At 47.2% G+C, this 17,156-nt stretch overlaps 1 long non-coding RNA gene across 1 annotated transcript in view; it reads left to right on the forward strand.

The window, feature by feature from the left end:
• The window catches only part of LOC136685892 (uncharacterized), a 10,296-nt gene extending 212 nt beyond the window's left edge, over positions 1 to 10,084 (forward strand). Inside the window, exons 2-3 of the long non-coding RNA XR_010800197.1 lie at positions 3,974 to 4,163; positions 9,965 to 10,084. This is a non-coding gene — a long non-coding RNA (uncharacterized lncRNA). The remainder of the gene's footprint in view (positions 1 to 3,973; positions 4,164 to 9,964) is intronic.
• Positions 10,085 to 17,156: the final 7,072 nt, after the last annotated feature.

Below are 17,156 nucleotides of genomic sequence, written 5' to 3' on the forward strand. Positions count from 1 at the left end.
GCGGGTTTAGGGTGGTTCAGGCTGACGCTAAAGTGGTCTTTTACTTTTTGGAATGTTCCATTCCACCTTAAAAATACTGCTCCGCCCTGACTGCTGAACTATTTAAGGTGGAGCGGAGAATTCCAAACCACAGAAGCCAGTTTAGGTTGCTTTATCTCCTGTGTTTTCGGGCCGACCAGCCGCCAGCGCTTTCTGGGCCCCAGCTGCTGACCTGGGCGGGCGAAGCGGGCCGAACCCGTGGGAAGAACCGCTCACTACACCGCGGACCGAGGGCATAGAGCGGTACAGTTTCTGCTGTCCGGTTCGGCGCAGTTAGTCGGCGGTTCGGGTCCGCCGGGTTTAAAGCCGGTTCAGGGCAGTTGGGCTGGGGTGGTTCGGGTCGGCTGGGCTCGGGTCAGTTGTTGTAGAAGTTCCTCGCTGTTTCAGCCGGTGACTTGCTAACGGCTATATTTAGCCTCCTCTGGCTCAGCTAATGTTAGCCTCCGGACTGTGTCAGAGACACCGAGGAGCCAAAGCATTACAACCACCTCCTGTCTCTCCACTCGCTGTCCACACTCACAGCTCTACTGTCCACTCCGGTCACTCTGTAGTTCTATACTGCAGTCCACCTGTTGCTCTGCATACTTTGTTACCCCCCTCTCCCCCTGTTCCTCAGCGCTCAGGACCCCCACAGAGCAGGTGTGATGTGGTGGTGGATCATTCTCAGCGCTGCAGTGACACTGACGTGGTGGTGGTGTGTTAGTGTGTGTTGTGCTGGTGTAGAGTGGATCAGACACAGCAGTGCTGCTGGAGTTTTTAAACCCCTCAGTGTCTGGACCGAGAACAGTCCACCGACCAAAAACATCCAGCCGACAGCGTCCTGTGTCACTGATGAAGGACTAGAGGACGAGCGACACACACTGTGCAGCGACAGATGAGCTACTGTCTCTGACTCTACATCTACAAGGTGGACCAACGAGGGAGGAGTGTCTCACAGAGTGGACAGAGAGTGATGTTCTTCCAGGACAGGGGTCAGTGACGGTCTCAGAATTCAGGGCCCATCTCCTTCCTCTGTTTCCTTCCTCTCTTCGTTCCTCTGACCCAGGCCCAAGGCTGTTCCTTTACAGAAATCAGGAACGGGTGCTGAGAGAACTGATGACAGCGCGAGGTCCGCGCTGGGTCTGTCCTGCGCATTCCGTTGTCTCTGATGCCCCCTGGTGTTGTGGGGGTCCACGCTGGGTCTGTCCTGGGTACTCTGTTTTCTCGGAGGATCCGATTTGTTTTTATCCTCAGTAGAGTTCCCAATACAGCTCAGTCTGAGACACTGGATGCTGTTCTGCTCCAGTTGACTCGAGTGGTCTAACCAGTGATATGGAAGTCTGGGCTCTGTCAGTCTCTGTGTCTCTGGGACGGCAGGGGTCAGCGTCTCTTTGTCTCTTGGATGGCGAGGGTCAGTGTCTCTGGGACGGCGAGGGTCAGTGTCTCTGGGACGGCGAGGGTCAGTGTCTCTGGGACGGCGAGGGTCAGTGTCTCTGGGACGGCGAGGGTCAGTGTCTCTGGGACGGCGAGGGTCAGTGTCTCTGGGACGGCGAGGGTCAGTGTCTCTGGGACGGCAGGGGTCAGTGTCTCTGTGTCTCTGGAACGGGGGGGTCTGCGTCCCTGGGCCGGGGGGGTCAGTGTCTCTGGGACGGCGGGGGTCGGTGTCTCTGGGACGGCGGGGGTCGGTGTCTCTGGGACGGCGGGGGTCGGTGTCTCTGGGACGGCGGGGGTCGGTGTCTCTGGGACGGCGGGGGTCGGTGTCTCTGGGACGGTGTCACTGACCCCCGTGTCTCTGGGACGGCGAGGGTCAGTGTCTCTGGGACGGTGGGGGTCGGTGTCTCTGGGACGGTGTCACTGACCCCCGTGTCTCTGGGACGGCGAGGGTCAGTGTCTCTGGGACGGCGAGGGTCAGTGTCTCTGGGACGGCGAGGGTCAGTGTCTCTGGGACGGCGAGGGTCAGTGTCTCTGGGACGGCGGGGGTCAGTGTCTCTGGGACGGCGGGGGTCGGTGTCTCTGGGACGGTGTCACTGACCCCCGTGTCTCTGGGACGGCGAGGGTCAGTGTCTCTGGGACGGTGGGGGTCGGTGTCTCTGGGACGGTGTCACTGACCCCCGTGTCTCTGGGACGGCGAGGGTCAGTGTCTGGGACGGCGGGGGTCGGTGTCTCTGGGACGGCGGGGGTCGGTGTCTCTGGGACGGCGGGGGTCGGTGTCTCTGGGACGGCGGGGGTCGGTGCTTCTGGGACGGCGGGGGTCGGCGTCTCTGGGACGGCGGGGGTCGGCGTCTCTGGGACGGCGGGGGTCGGCGTCTCTGGGACGGCGGGGGTCGGCGTCTCTGGGACGTCGGGGGTCGCCGTCTCTGGGACGGCGAGGGTCGGGGGTCGCCGTCTCTGGGACGGCGAGGGTCTGTGGTCGGTGTCTCTGGGACGGCGAGGGTCGGCGTCTCTGGGACGGCGGGGGTCGGCGTCTCTGGGACGGCGGGGGTCGGCGTCTCTGGGACGGCGGGGGTCGGCGTCTCTGGGACGTCGGGGGTCGGCGTCTCTGGGACGTCGGGGGTCGGCGTCTCTGGGACGGCGGGGGTCGGCGTCTCTGGGACGGCGAGGGTCTGTGGTCGGTGTCTCTGGGACGGCGAGGGTCTGTGGTCGGTGTCTCTGGGACGGCGGGGGTCGGCGTCTCTGGGACGGCGGGGGTCGGCGTCTCTGGGACGGCGGGGGTCGGCGTCTCTGGGACGTCGGGGGTCGGCGTCTCTGGGACGTCGGGGGTCGGCGTCTCTGGGACGTCGGGGGTCGGCGTCTCTGGGACGTCGGGGGTCGGCGTCTCTGGGACGTCGGGGGTCGGCGTCTCTGGGACGGCGGGGGTCGGCGTCTCTGGGACGGCGAGGGTCTGTGGTCGGTGTCTCTGGGACGGCGAGGGTCTGTGGTCGGTGTCTCTGGGACGGCGGGGGTCGGCGTCTCTGGGACGGCGAGGGTCTGTGGTCGGTGTCTCTGGGACGGCGAGGGTCTGTGGTCGGTGTCTCTGGGACGGCGGGGGTCGGTGTCTCTGTGTCTCTGGGACTGCGAGGGTCAGAACGCTCAGACTGAGAAGTGCTGGGTAAACATCAGTGGAACCTGAAACTCCAGCTCTTGTTCCTCATTTGGATAATCACCATAAAGTCTGCTGCCCGTGCGACCTGTCGACTCCAAACCTTTATCTCCATCAACAGACTTCCTTGACACGTGAAATCCTGTAGGAGAGAGAACGGAGCCACTCGGAATTCCTGATCAATCGGTTCCTGTGCGTCGCTGGGGTCCTTAGGCCCTGAGGCCCCTTCCAGCCCCTTCTCTTTACTCTGATGCAGTTCCTCTGTCGCCAAAAGCAACGAAGCTCAGAGCTGCTACTGAGAGAGAGTTCTAGAAATGTGTGAAATAAATGAAGATTTACTCACAGCCCTCTCTCTTTATTTAACCCTTGTTTAATTCAGAAAGTCAGTAAATGTATGTCCCTCCTAATGCTTCCACTGTGAACTGTCACTGTGCTGTGTTCAATAAAATGTAGTTTTGCATGAGTTACTCCTGTGGAGTTCAGAAGTAAAGACGTGTGTGTGTCACAGTTGAATATTCTCATCTACAAAAGGGGGCATATCAGAAAAGTTCATTTAAAAAGTTCGTTAGTAATCCTCATGTTTGTGTAGAGAGTGCTGCCAAAAGGTTTACAAAACATAACAAAACCTCTCAGTGTCAGTCAAGTCTGTAGACCAATCAGGGCAGAGTTATGGTGATATGCACCAAAGGAGGCGGGACAAACCCAGACCCATACTTCAGCAGAGTGGTATTGGTATTAACTCATTAATGTCTGATGTTGTGACATCCCTAGTGCAAACCTCTCTAATCATTTATTAATTTCCCTTCAAAAAACACAAGGAAATACTTGGATTTTATACAAAGTTTAATACAAAAGCGACATTCTTTCTATTTCCAGACAACAGACCCAGAGGGACCCCAGTGCGTCTGCGCAGTGAGGAAGAGAGTGTGTGTGTATGTGTGTGAGAGTGAGAGTGAGAGAGTGAGTGTAATACAGTATGGGGACTCCTGGCTCCGGACGGAAACGAGCTCCGATTAAGGACCGCTTCTCAGCTGAGGATGAGGCCCTGAGCAGCATCGCCCGAGAGGTGAGTGTGTCCCTGGTCCTGTCTCTGCAGTGTGTTATTCAGTGAAGTTCTGTCCCCTCACAGACCAAGCACAGCACACAGTGACCCCGGCCTGTGTTGACACTGATGTAGATGGAGCTGGTGGTGCAGATGCTGCAGGTAGTGCAGACGTGTTTCCACTCTGCTGCATGCGCTGTGCGAGGTGCTGAGATGTAGATTGACAGGTTCTTCCGGTCTGAGCGCTGTTTCTCTTGGGGCTTGTCTTTCACAAAAGCAGATTTAAACTCTCATATGAAACTAAACTTAAGTAGGAAAGGACTTCCCTCGACTCCTGAGCAGAACCAGAACCAAAACGAGAACCGGTTCAGGGCTCTGCCGAGAAGATTTATCTCCAATGTGGATTGAGATTACAGCAGGACGGGGACCTGAAGGCTGCAGTAAGAGGAGTGTCAGGGTCTGTTCAGGTTGGGGAAATATACCAATTAGGGCTGTGCCATGTCGTATTGTGTTGTATTGATGAATAGCAGATTAACTTTAATAACAGTGAGTAACAGAGATTAACATCAGTAACGGGGGAGTGACTGAGTAACGTTGGTAACAAAGAGTAACAGTTTAACATTAGCAACTGTGAGTAACAGAGTACCATTAGTAATTGTGAGCAATATTACTATCAGTGAGTAATACTACTAAATGTGAGTGACGGAGTATAGTTAGTAACTGCGAATAACATTAGTATCCGTGAGTAGTATTAGTGACTGCGAGTAACATAAGTAACCGAGTAACATTGGTAATGATCAGTAATGTTAGTAACTGTGAACAACATCACAGTTGATGAGTAATATTAGTAACTGAGCAAACACCACTATTGATGAGTAATGTTAGTAACTGAGCAACACCACTATTGATGAGTAATGTTAGTAACTGAGCAACACCACTATTGATGAGTAATGTTAGTAACTGAGCAACACCACTATTGATGAGTAATGTTAGTAACTGAGCAAACACCACTATTGATGAGTAATGTTAGTAACTGCGAGTAACATTGGTAGTGTGAGTGATGTTAGTAACTGTGAGCAACATTAGTATCAATGAGTAATGTCAGTAACTGAGCGACGATGGTATCGATGAACAATGTTACTGTGAGCAACATTAGTATTGTTACTAACCGAGTAACATTAGTATTGTGAGCAATGTTAGTGACTGTGAATAACATTAATGTCAGTGAGTAATGTTAGTAACTGTGAGCAATATTGATTTTGATTGTATTGACACACACACACACAAAACACCTGGATTTACCCTCACATGAATGTACACACACACATGCAAAAACACACAACACATGAAATTACACCCCCTGCACACACACATATATATGTGAATTTACATTCAAGTATACATGAATTTACACACATACATAACACCTGAATTCTCACACACACACACACACAAAGCATTCAGCTACACTGCTCCAAAGACTGTTAATACTGTCAGACCCCAGACTCACCCCAGAGAGAGAGCACACACACACACACACACACACACACACACACACTGTAACAGCTGGCACCCTCTCAGTCCTCAGCTGCTCTCCCACCTGTTCAATTTTCTCATTTTGGCATTCAGAGTGCTCACTAGTGCCCTCTGGGTGCTCACGAGCGCCCTCTGTGTATTCACGAGCGCCCTCTGTGCGTTCACGAGCGCCCTCTGTGCGTTCACGAGCGCCCTCTGTGCGTTCACGAGCGCCCTCTGTGCGTTCACGAGCGCCCTCTGTGCGTTCACGAGCGCCCTCTGTGCGTTCACGAGCGCCCTCTGTGCGTTCACGAGCGCCCTCTGTGCGTTCACGAGCGCCCTCTGTGCGTTCACTAGCGCCCTCTGTTAGTTAATTAGTGTTTATTTCGGTTTTCAAAATGAATACAGTATGGGAAAAAAAATAATATAATAATTGCCAAAAAGAAGACAACAATAATGGTAACAAATATTAAATGATTATAAATGACAGTCAAAGTATTTGGTCATTCTTTGGTTTTATAAATGCTTACCACCTTATTTTTTAACATTTTTAAAACTTGCCAAGTGAGCTACACATTTTTAGTTCCTTATCAAAACTGTTCCACAAATTAACCCCTTATTGTTCTCATCTATTTTTTTATATTTGTCCTTGCTCTTGATTTTGTAAACAAACCTGTTCCCCTCAGTTCATATCTCCTCTCTTTAATTTCAAACAAACTTCTGAACACAGTTGGGAAGAAAACTCTATTGTGCTTTGTACATTATTTGTGGAATATTAAAGTTAATTAGAGCACTGAATTTTAAAGCCTGTAAATTAATGAATAGGTTGTTGGTTCGTTCATAAAAATCCTTTCGATTTACAATTCTTATAGCTTTCTTTTGTAGCATGATAATTGGTTTAGTTATGGTTTTATGTGTGTTTCCCCGTACCTCCACACAGTAGGTCATGTATGGAACTATGAACGAACAGTATATAAAGTGATTTCTCATTCAGAACATTTTTAATTTGATAAAATACTGCAATTATTTTAGAGATTTGTTTTTGCATCATTTATATGTGGTTTCCAACCAAATTTATGATCAATTATCACACCCAGAAATTTGTTTTCATACACTTTATTTCTATATCCACTCTATTGATCATAAGTTTGATTTCATTTTTCATTTGTCTATTTCCAAAAATTATAAACTTTGTTTTATTTAAATTCAGTGATAACTTGTTGATATCAAACCATTTCTTTAATACTTCCAATCCTCTTTCCACTGCATTCATAAGCAGCTCCAAACTTTATCCAGAGCAATATAAATGTGTGTCATCAGCAAATAAATACAATTTACATATAACAGAAATGATTTAGGTCCTATCACTGAACCTTGTGGGATCCCACACGTGACCTTCAGAAGTTTTGATTTTCTTATTTATTTGTACATATTGATATCTGCCACAAAAGTAACTCTTGAGCCATGAATGTGCTACTCCTCTAATACCATAGCCCTCCAGTTGTTTCATTAATAGGTCATGAACAATTGTATCAAATGCTTTTTTTAAAGTCTATTAACACCCCCACAGTATATTCCTTTTTGTCTATTGCAGTAGATATCTCTTCTATCAGTTGCATCACTGCCATTGACGTGGACCTATTTGGTCTGAATCAGTACTGTTCAACACTGTCATTTTTGTTTTTCTATGAACTCATCGAGCCTTTGAACAAACAATTTTTGAGAATTGTGAGAATTGCAAAGAAACAATGACTTTTGCTGTTTTCATTTTATTTGGTAATATGCCGGTTCTGAAGGACTGATTGCAGATGTTTATCCATGCATTCTGTAATATTTATGACATCAGGTTCAGTCCAATCAGTGGACCTTTTGTTTTTACATTTTTTATTTACAATATCCAATATTTCTTTTTCATCCGTACTTCTAACAAAGATGGAATTAGAATTTTTAGGAACATTATTCATATACACACCATCTTTATTTCTTGGCTCCACAATCTTCTTTTCTAAATTAAATCCAACATTTACAAAATAGTCATTAAATCCATTAGTAATTTCTGTTATTTATGACTGCATTATCTAATTTTACAAAGTTATTTGGAATTTCTGCTGTTCCAAAACCCGTTTTAATAAAGCTATTCAGCACGTTCCATGTACCATATACTTCTATACTTCTCCAGTAACTTCTGATAATATTCCTTTTTGCTAAATCTCACACACGTATTGATTTATTTTTCTGTCTTATATATATTTGTTTTCAGCTTCTTTATTTCTTTGTTTTAGGAATATTTTATATAGCGTTTGTTAGTCATGCGTTTGCTAGTCCCTTGGCAATCCATGGTTTGTCTTCAAAGGTATGTCTTCTTGAAAGCTTTTTAAAAGGACAGTTTCATTCATATAACTCAGCTAATATGGACAAAAAAGACTCATATGCTTTGTTTGTGTCCTTTTCATAAACCTCAGCTCAGTCCCACTTCAGAGCAGCGATAGCTTCTGGTGATCTAGGTCTTTTCACTTTAAAAACGATTGTCCTATGTTCATTTTGTAAATTAACAACATTTGAAAAACGCAAAAACAAGAAGATAATCACTTATGTCATTTCTGAGCGATCCACCTACTACTGCACTCTCAGTTCTGTTTGTAAATATGTTGCCAATCAATGTAGCAGTGTCCATGGTTGTTCTAGTTGGTTTTATAATTACAGGAAATAGGTTGTTGGTGTACATTGTACAGATTAAATCTCTTGTTGTTCTATGTCCATTTGGGTTTAACAAATCAATATTAAAATCACCACATACAACTGATACCTTTCTGTCATTCAGTTTATCAATCATCCAGCCGCTTTGTCATTGAATGTTTCAGTACACGTTCCTGGGGGTCTGTGTACACGACTGATTAATATGTTTTTAGAATGTTTTACATTCATTTCTATAGTTACACATTCCATTATGTAGCATTTAACATAGTTTTAATCAAACTCCACCTCTTCTTTTATTGTTCCTATTTATATTAAATAGCTCATATCCATCCAGTTCTACACCTGAGACTTTCTTTATTGAGCCACGTCTCAGACACCGCAATGACGTTAAACTTTTAGAATTTACTCAAATACTCTTTGATTTTAGGGAAGAGTCTATTGAGGCTTCTACTGTTAAAATGTGTTATTGATAACGCACCCTCCACATTCACATTATTATTAAACTGTTCTTTTGAGTAAGACTCACAGTTAGAGTAGATGTTACTGTAGAAGTGTATTACAGCATAAATATATTTTCTGAACTCATATGTTTTATATTCTGTGTGGTCAAATGTGTTATTATTGTCTATGAATTCATCATCTTTGAATAATCCTTGTTGGAATCTACCATTTGATTGAGTCTAGTTCCTGTAAAATACTCACAACCCGTGTTCCTCAACTCTATAATCATCAACATCTCCAAGAATACTGCAGTACATCACGACGAGCGTGCAGGGTTTTATAACTGCTTATTTGAATGGACTTAAGTCTCTCAGTTCTCTTATCATAATTACGTTGGCTTCTTCTGGTGTTCCATTCAAGCGAATCATGACTTTACAGTTCCTGGTCCATGTTGATTGTACTTTTTTTTGTAGTTGTTTTTGAGGTTGCATGCTTGCCTTGAGATTTCTGTATTTTTTTTTTTTTTGTATACTCCTGTCCCCTCCCCTTTGCCTGCGTGAGTAGCTCAGTGTTTTGTTTCCTATTCACAAAATGAACTGTAATGGCAGGCTTGGTTTTGCTACTTTTAATATTTATATTTTTGATTTGCCATTCAAGTGTTTTCAGTTCCTCTGTCGATACGTCCTCTCCTTCTTTGCGCTCCGCTGTACTGGCGTATGATCTATGTGTGGTCTCTAATCCACTCATGATTAAGTCTTCCATCATACTGTAATGTTCAAGGTCATCAGTTCTGTATTTTCAGGTCCAGCAATTATTCTATCTTTTTCTTTAACAAGGATCTTAAGTTGTTTAACTTCCTCCATTAAATCAAGCAGCTTCGTCTGCTGCTTAAACACTTTGCTTAATTCTTCTGACATGAAGTTCAGAGATGTTCTGATCTCCTCCAACTCCTCCTCTGATGCATTAACTTTCTTTGGTGGCATTTTGTCCAGTTGTTTTTTTTTCTTGTGATAATGTTAATTAGAGCAGCGTAGTGAGCGAAGCGGCCTAGAAACACAACGCAGCGCAGCTCAGTGCAGCTCGGAGGAGTTGGACAGATATCTGACTAATGTCTGATTAGTGTCTGATTAGTGTCTGATTAAAGCCTGATATGCTGGTGCTGTGTTTTCCAGGCTGAGGCGCGGCTGGCGGCGAAGCGAGCGGCGAGGGCGGAGGCTCGTGATATCCGGATGCGGGAGTTGGAGCGGCAGCAGAAAGAGGTAATAAACATCTCCTCTTCTCCAGAGTTCCCCTCGGCTCTGCGCGGCCTCTCGGGATCTCCAGGTCGGTCAGAGACAGACTGGTTCTGGTGCTCCGGGTCGGGCCGAGACGGAGAGGAGAACCTGCTCTGGACAGAAACCCGGGCCTGAGCGAGAGCGGCTGATCGTCTCAGACGTGATGGACTTTGTTCTCTGTCTCGTTGCGAGAGTCAGGGCTGTTTCTGAACTGTTGATTAAGACAGTGGTCAGAGACAAAGCTGGTGTGAGGTGCTCTGCATGGGCAGCTGCTCCCTGATTTAAACCGTATGAAGCAGACGATCAGGAAAAGCTCAGAGAGGTGGAGTGTTCCCCGTGTGCTCCTCACAGTTAAAAGACACTGTTTACTTTCTCTTTGCAAATGAAAAGTAACATCATCGTCTGTGGCGACAGCACACAAGGTTTTAAAGTGTCTCTCAGTGATATCACAGTGTTTTTCTTGTCATTCTGCTCTGAGATTATTTTAAGGTGAAGGTTTGGGAGTGTGTGAGTGGAACAGCTGAAGAATTTACAGCTGGGAACTTCTCGAAAGAGCCGTTGAACCGTAATCCCAGAGGGTGCGGCCGGAGGAGTGTGGAGTCTAAAAATAGATTTATCTTACAAGATAGGAACAGAAAGTGTTCTGCAGCGTCGCTGCCGCGTGACCCCAGTGTTCTCTGCGTGATGATAGTGCTGTGTAATGGCTCTGTGATGATGGTTCTGTTGGGTCTGAAAACGGCTCTGTGATGATGGTTCTGTTGGGTCTGAAAACGGCTCTGTGATGATGGTTCTGTTGGGTCTGAAAACGGCTCTATGATGATGGTTCTGTTGGGTCTGAAAATGGCTCTGTGATGATGGTTCTGTTGGGTCTGAAAACGGCTCTGTGATGCTGATTTTCTTGGGTCTGAAAACGGTACTGTGATGATGGTTCTGCTGGGTCTGATAACAGCGCTGTGATGATGGTTCTGCTGGGTCTGAAAACGGCTCTGTGATGATGGTTCTGTTGGGTCTGAAAACGGCTCTGTGATGATGGTTCTGTTGGGTCTGAAAACGGCTCTGTGATGATGGTTCTGTTGGGTCTGAAAATGGCTCTGTGATGATGGTTCTGTTGGGTCTGAAAACGGCTCTGTGATGCTGATTTTCTTGGGTCTGAAAACGGTACTGTGATGATGGTTCTGTTGGGTCTGAAAACGGCTCTGTGATGATGGTTCTGTTGGGTCTGAAAACGGCTCTGTGATGATGGTTCTGTTGGGTCTGAAAACGGCTCTGTGATGATGGTTCTGTTGGGTCTGAAAATGGCTCTGTGATGATGGTTCTGTTGGGTCTGAAAACGGCTCTGTGATGCTGATTTTCTTGGGTCTGAAAACGGTACTGTGATGATGGTTCTGCTGGGTCTGATAACAGCGCTGTGATGATGGTTCTGCTGGGTCTGAAAACAGCTCTGTGATGATGGTTCTGCTGGGTCTAATAACAGTGCTGTGATGCTGTTTCTGTTGGGTCTGATAACGTCGCTGTGATGATGGTTCTGTTGGGTCTGATAACAGCTCTGTGATGCTGATTTTCTTGGGTCTGAAAACGGCTCTGTGATGATGGTTCCGTTGGGTCTGAAAACGGTGCTGTGATGATGGTTCTGCTGGGTCTGAAAATGGCTCTGTGATGATGGTTCTGTTGGGTCTGATAACAGCTCTGTGATGCTGATTTTCTTGGGTCTGAAAATGGTGCTGTGATGATGGTTGTGCTGGGTCTGATAACGGCACTGTGCTGATGGTTCTGCTGGGTCTAATAACAGTGCTGTGATGCTGTTTCTGTTGGGTCTGATAACGGGGCTGTGATGATGGTTCTGTTGGGTCTGATAACGGCGCTGTGATGATGGTTCTGTTGGGTCTGATAACGTTGCTGTGATGATGGTTCTGCTGGGTCTGAAAACGGCACTGTGATGATGGTTCCGTTGGGTCTGATAACAGCTCTGTGATACTGATTTTCTTGGGTCTGAAAACGGCTCTGTGATGATGGTTCTGTTGGGTCTGAAAATGGCTCTGTGATGATGGTTCTGTTGGGTCTGAAAACGGCTCTGTGATGCTGATTTTCTTGGGTCTGAAAACGGTACTGTGATGATGGTTCTGCTGGGTCTGATAACAGCGCTGTGATGATGGTTCTGCTGGGTCTGATAACGTTGCTGTGATGATGGTTCTGTTGGGTCTGATAACGTTGCTGTGATGATGGTTCTGTTGGGTCTGAAAACGGCTCTGTGATGATGGTTCTGCTGGGTCTAATAACAGTGCTGTGATGCTGTTTCTGTTGGGTCTGATAACGTTGCTGTGATGATGGTTCTGTTGGGTCTGATAACAGCTCTGTGATGCTGATTTTCTTGGGTCTGAAAACGGCTCTGTGATGATGGTTCTGCTGGGTCTGATAACGGCGCTGTGATGATGGTTCTGCTGGGTCTAATAACAGTGCTGTGATGCTGGTTCTGTTGGGTCTGATAACGTCTCTGTGATGATGGTTCTGTTGGGTCTGATAACAGCTCTGTGATGCTGATTTTCTTGGGTATGGAAACGGTGCTGTGATGATGGTTCCGTTGGGTCTGATAACGTCGCTGTGATGATGGTTCCGTTGGGTCTGATAACGGCGCTGTGATGATGGTTCCGTTGGGTCTGATAACGGCGCTGTGATGATGGTTCCGTTGGGTCTGATAACGGCGCTGTGATGATGGTTCTGTTGGGTCTGATAACGGCGCTGTGATGATGGTTCTGTTGGGTCTGATAACGGCGCTGTGATGATGGTTCCGTTGGGTCTGATAACGGCGCTGTGATGATGGTTCTGTTGGGTCTGATAACGGCGCTGTAATGATGGTTCTGTTGGGTCTGATAACGGCGCTGTGCTGATGGTTCTGTTGGGTCTGATAACGTCGCTGTGACGCTGGTGGCTGGAGATAGTAAAGTGAGTGAGATCTGAGTAAGACGTGTACAGAAGTGTGTGCAGTGTCTGATAGTAACCCTTCTCTGTCTGATCTAACGAGACTCCGCCTGCTCTCCGCCCCCAGCTCCCGCACCACGCCCCCTCCAGCAGGAAGTGGGGGCAGATTCAGCAGTGGATGGTAGGAAGCCTCTCAGATGTGTTTAAACACGCATGGATTTTTCCCTTGAGTCAGCAACTGAATGTTTGTTGTGTTCAGAGCACCTGTGTGTGTGTGTGTGTGTGTGTGTGTGTGTGTGTTTGTTACTCCTACTCAGTGTGTATAACTCCAGTGTAGTGTGTTTCTTTAACCGTTTTACAGAAATGTGTGGCAAAATCTTGCTTGAATTTTTGCGTGTTTTTGTTGCTTTTTATTTTGTAAATACAATGCAGTAAATGCAGCTTAACACAAAACTACCTAAAATAATTATTAAAAATTATAGAGAGAAATGGCTATAGGCCCAAGCTGAATGTTTTAAACACAATAATGAGACCATATCAAATTTATTTGCAGGAAGCTTTTTGAAAGAAATGAAAATGAGAAGAGTTCAGTGCAGTGTCAGTTATGAGCTTTAACAGGCTCCAGGTGAAATCAGCGCGGCGCTGGGGGCAGGTCACGGCGGCTCTCTGCGCTTGTAGCAGTCGGAGAACGAGGGGCGGCGCTGTGGTAAACAGTGTGAAGAACAGCCACGTTTTCCTTCAGAGTGTTTTCTTCTGTTTTGTCACGCGTACAGAACTTGCTTAATTTCTCTATTTTTGCCCCTGGCTTGGTCTCAGCTGTTTTTCTCGTTTTCGCTTTGTCCTTTTTATAATGAAATCCAGATTCCTCACGTCTGTCTCTAGCCTTTGTTTACGTCCAGTTTCTCAACACTCACCCGTCCACCCGCCGCTCCCGTACAGACGTAATCCACTACGGGGTGTGTGTGTGTGTGTGTGGAGCACGTTGTATTCTTCTACAACACAAATCAGTTACATTGGGGCATATTTATGAAAACTGTGAAACACTATGTAATTCACACAAACACTTTAGAATTTCAGTTCTGAATAAATTCCTTAATTACATCGTGAATTATTCGCCGTCGTGTGATGCACCGCCTCTCGCTTCATGTACCACTAGTGATATCACAGTTTGAGGACCACTGCTCTAACGGAGTGTGTGTCTGTGTGTGTTACTCCCACTGAGTGTGTGTAATGCAAATGGAGTGTGTTTCTCTAATGGAGTGTGTGTTACTCCCACTGAGTGTGTGTAATGCCAATGGAGTGTGTTTCTCTAATGGAGTGTGTGTTTGTTACTCCCACTGAGTGTGTGTAATGCTAATGGAGTGTGTTTCTCTAATGGAGTGTGTTTTACTCCCACTGAGTTTGTGTAATGCCAATGGAGTGTGTTATTCTAAAGGAGTGTGTGTCTGTGTGTGTGTGTTACTCCCACTGAGTGTGTGTAATGCCAATGGAGTGTGTTTCTCTAATGGAGTGTGTGTGTGTTACTCCCACTGAGTGTGTGTAATGCCAATGGAGCGTGTTACTCTAATGGAGTGTGTGTCTGTGTGTGTTACTCCCCTCCTGCCATAACCTCGCCCAGAGCCGTATCGAGGGAGAGTGTCGCCAATAGACGTCTAAAAAGCTCGGGGGTCACGTGACCCATACAGGCTTCAGTTTAAATGCAGAGTCGGAGAGAAACTGCACATTTTTGGTCATTAGTCTTCAATAAATGCATTGATTTACAATATTTCTACATCGACCTGTGTGTGTGTTACATATCTGTGCTATTGCAGCTATTTCAGGATTAACAACAGATAAAATATGAGAATAATGATCAAACACCGGCACCGATTTTAAACGTTTTATTAAAAAGGAACAAGGGAAAACCCAGGGTGAGACTCGAGGTGTTTGTTTACTGTTTAAAAATAAGATCCCTTTCTCCATCATCACAAAACAACTCTGTTCCTTACTGCTGTGTAACTTTAGCTTAGATTCTGTTACAAAATTAATCCTCATTTTACCTTCTCCTCTCACACCTCTACAACTCGCCCAGTTACAGTTAACACACTCTCCCCTCGTCTGCCTCCTACCCCACCCTGCCTCTATAACCCCGCCCTGCCTCTATAACCCTGCCCTTGTCTGCCTCTATAACTCTAACCCCGCCCTGCCTCTATAACCCTGCCCTTGTCTGCCTCTATAACTCTAACCCCTCCGTGCCTCTATAACCCTGCCCTTGTCTGCCTCTATAACTCTAACCCCTCCGTGCCTCTATAACCCTGCCCTGGTCTGCCTCTATAACTCTAACCCCTCCGTGCCTCTATAACCCCGCCCTGGTCTGCCTCTATAACCCTAACCCCTCCGTGCCTCTATAACCCCGCCCTGGTCTGCCTCTATAACCCTAACCCCTCCCTGCCTCTATAACCCCGCCCTGGTCTGCCTCTATAACCCTAACCCCTCCCTGCCTCTATAACCCCGCCCTGGTCTGCCTCTATAACCCTAACCCCTCCGTGCCTCTATAACCCCGCCCTGGTCTGCCTCTATAACCCTAACCCCTCCCTGCCTCTATAACCCCGCCCTGGTCTGCCTCTATAACCCTAACCCCTCCCTGCCTCTATAACCCTGCCCTGGTCTGCCTCTATAACTCTAACCCCTCCGTGCCTCTATAACCCCGCCCTGGTCTGCCTCTATAACCCTAACCCCTCCGTGCCTCTATAACCCTGCCCTTGTCTGCCTCTATAACCCTAACCCCTCCGTGCCTCTATAACCCTGCCCTGGTCTGCCTCTATAACTCTAACCCCTCCGTGCCTCTATAACCCCGCCCTGGTCTGCCTCTATAACCCTAACCCCTCCGTGCCTCTATAACCCTGCCCTGGTCTGCCTCTATAACTCTAACCCCTCCGTGCCTCTATAACCCCGCCCTGGTCTGCCTCTATAACCCTAACCCCTCCGTGCCTCTATAACCCCGCCCTGGTCTGCCTCTATAACCCTAACCCCTCCCTGCCTCTATAACCCCACCCTGGTCTGCCTCTATAACCCTAACCTTGGTCTGCCTCTAACCCAACCCTGCTCCTATAACCCCACCCTGGTCTGCCTCTAACCCCACCCTGCTCCTATAAACCAACCCTGGTCTGCCTCTAACCCCACCCTGCTCCTATAACCCCACCCTGGCCTGCCTCTAACCCCACCCTGCTCCTATAAACCAACCCTGGTCTGCCTCTAACCCCACCCTGCTCCTATAAACCAACCCTGGTCTGCCTCTATAACCCTAACTCTGGTCTGCCTCTAACCCCTCCCTGCCTCTATAATCCTAACCCCACCCTGGTCTGCCTCTATAACCCTAACCTTGGTCTGCCTCTAACACCACCCTGCTCCTATAAACCAACCCTGGTCTGCCTCTAACCCTGCCTTCCCCACAAACCACACCCTCAAATCTATAATAAAGGCCCTGTGTTAAATTAAATCAACATCAGTGTAAAATTACTCCTCTGTGAAAAGCCTCGTGTTTATCTCTGTCCACGTCTGTCCTCCTCTGTCCTCGTCTCCTCAGGCCGACTCGGAGAAGGCCCGGCACAGCCATCGATCCAAAAGCCACAGTCGGCGGGTTGGTATCAGCAGTTCCTCAGGTCTTAGCAGATGTCTTCTGTCCTCTCCGTGGCCTGACTGTTTCCTCTTCTTTCCTTAGAAAGGTCTGGAGGACGACGCAGTGTCGATTCGCAGCAGTGGGAGTTACAGGGTGTGTGTGACCCATGGGTTTGGGTACTGTGTGTGTGTGTCACTATGTGTGTTTCCTCTCTATGCCTCTGTAAGGAGTTTTAATTGAAGTGAAAATGAGTGAACACTCACACACACTCAGTAAAACCAACACACGCACAGTGAAACACACAAACACACAGTGAAACACTCACAAACACACAGTGAAACACTCACAAACACACAGTGAAACAAACAAACACAAACACACAGTGAAACAAACAAACACAAACACACAGTGAAACACACAAACACACAGTGAAACACTTACACACACACACACAGTGAAACAAACAAACACAAACACACAGTGAAACACTCACAAACACACAGTGAAACACTTACACACACACACAGTGAAACAAACAAACACAAACACACAGTGAAACACTCACAAACACACAGT

The sequence above is a fragment of the Hoplias malabaricus genome, unplaced genomic scaffold (assembly GCF_029633855.1).
Source record: "Hoplias malabaricus isolate fHopMal1 unplaced genomic scaffold, fHopMal1.hap1 scaffold_476, whole genome shotgun sequence".
Taxonomy (NCBI): Eukaryota; Metazoa; Chordata; class Actinopteri; order Characiformes; family Erythrinidae; genus Hoplias; species Hoplias malabaricus.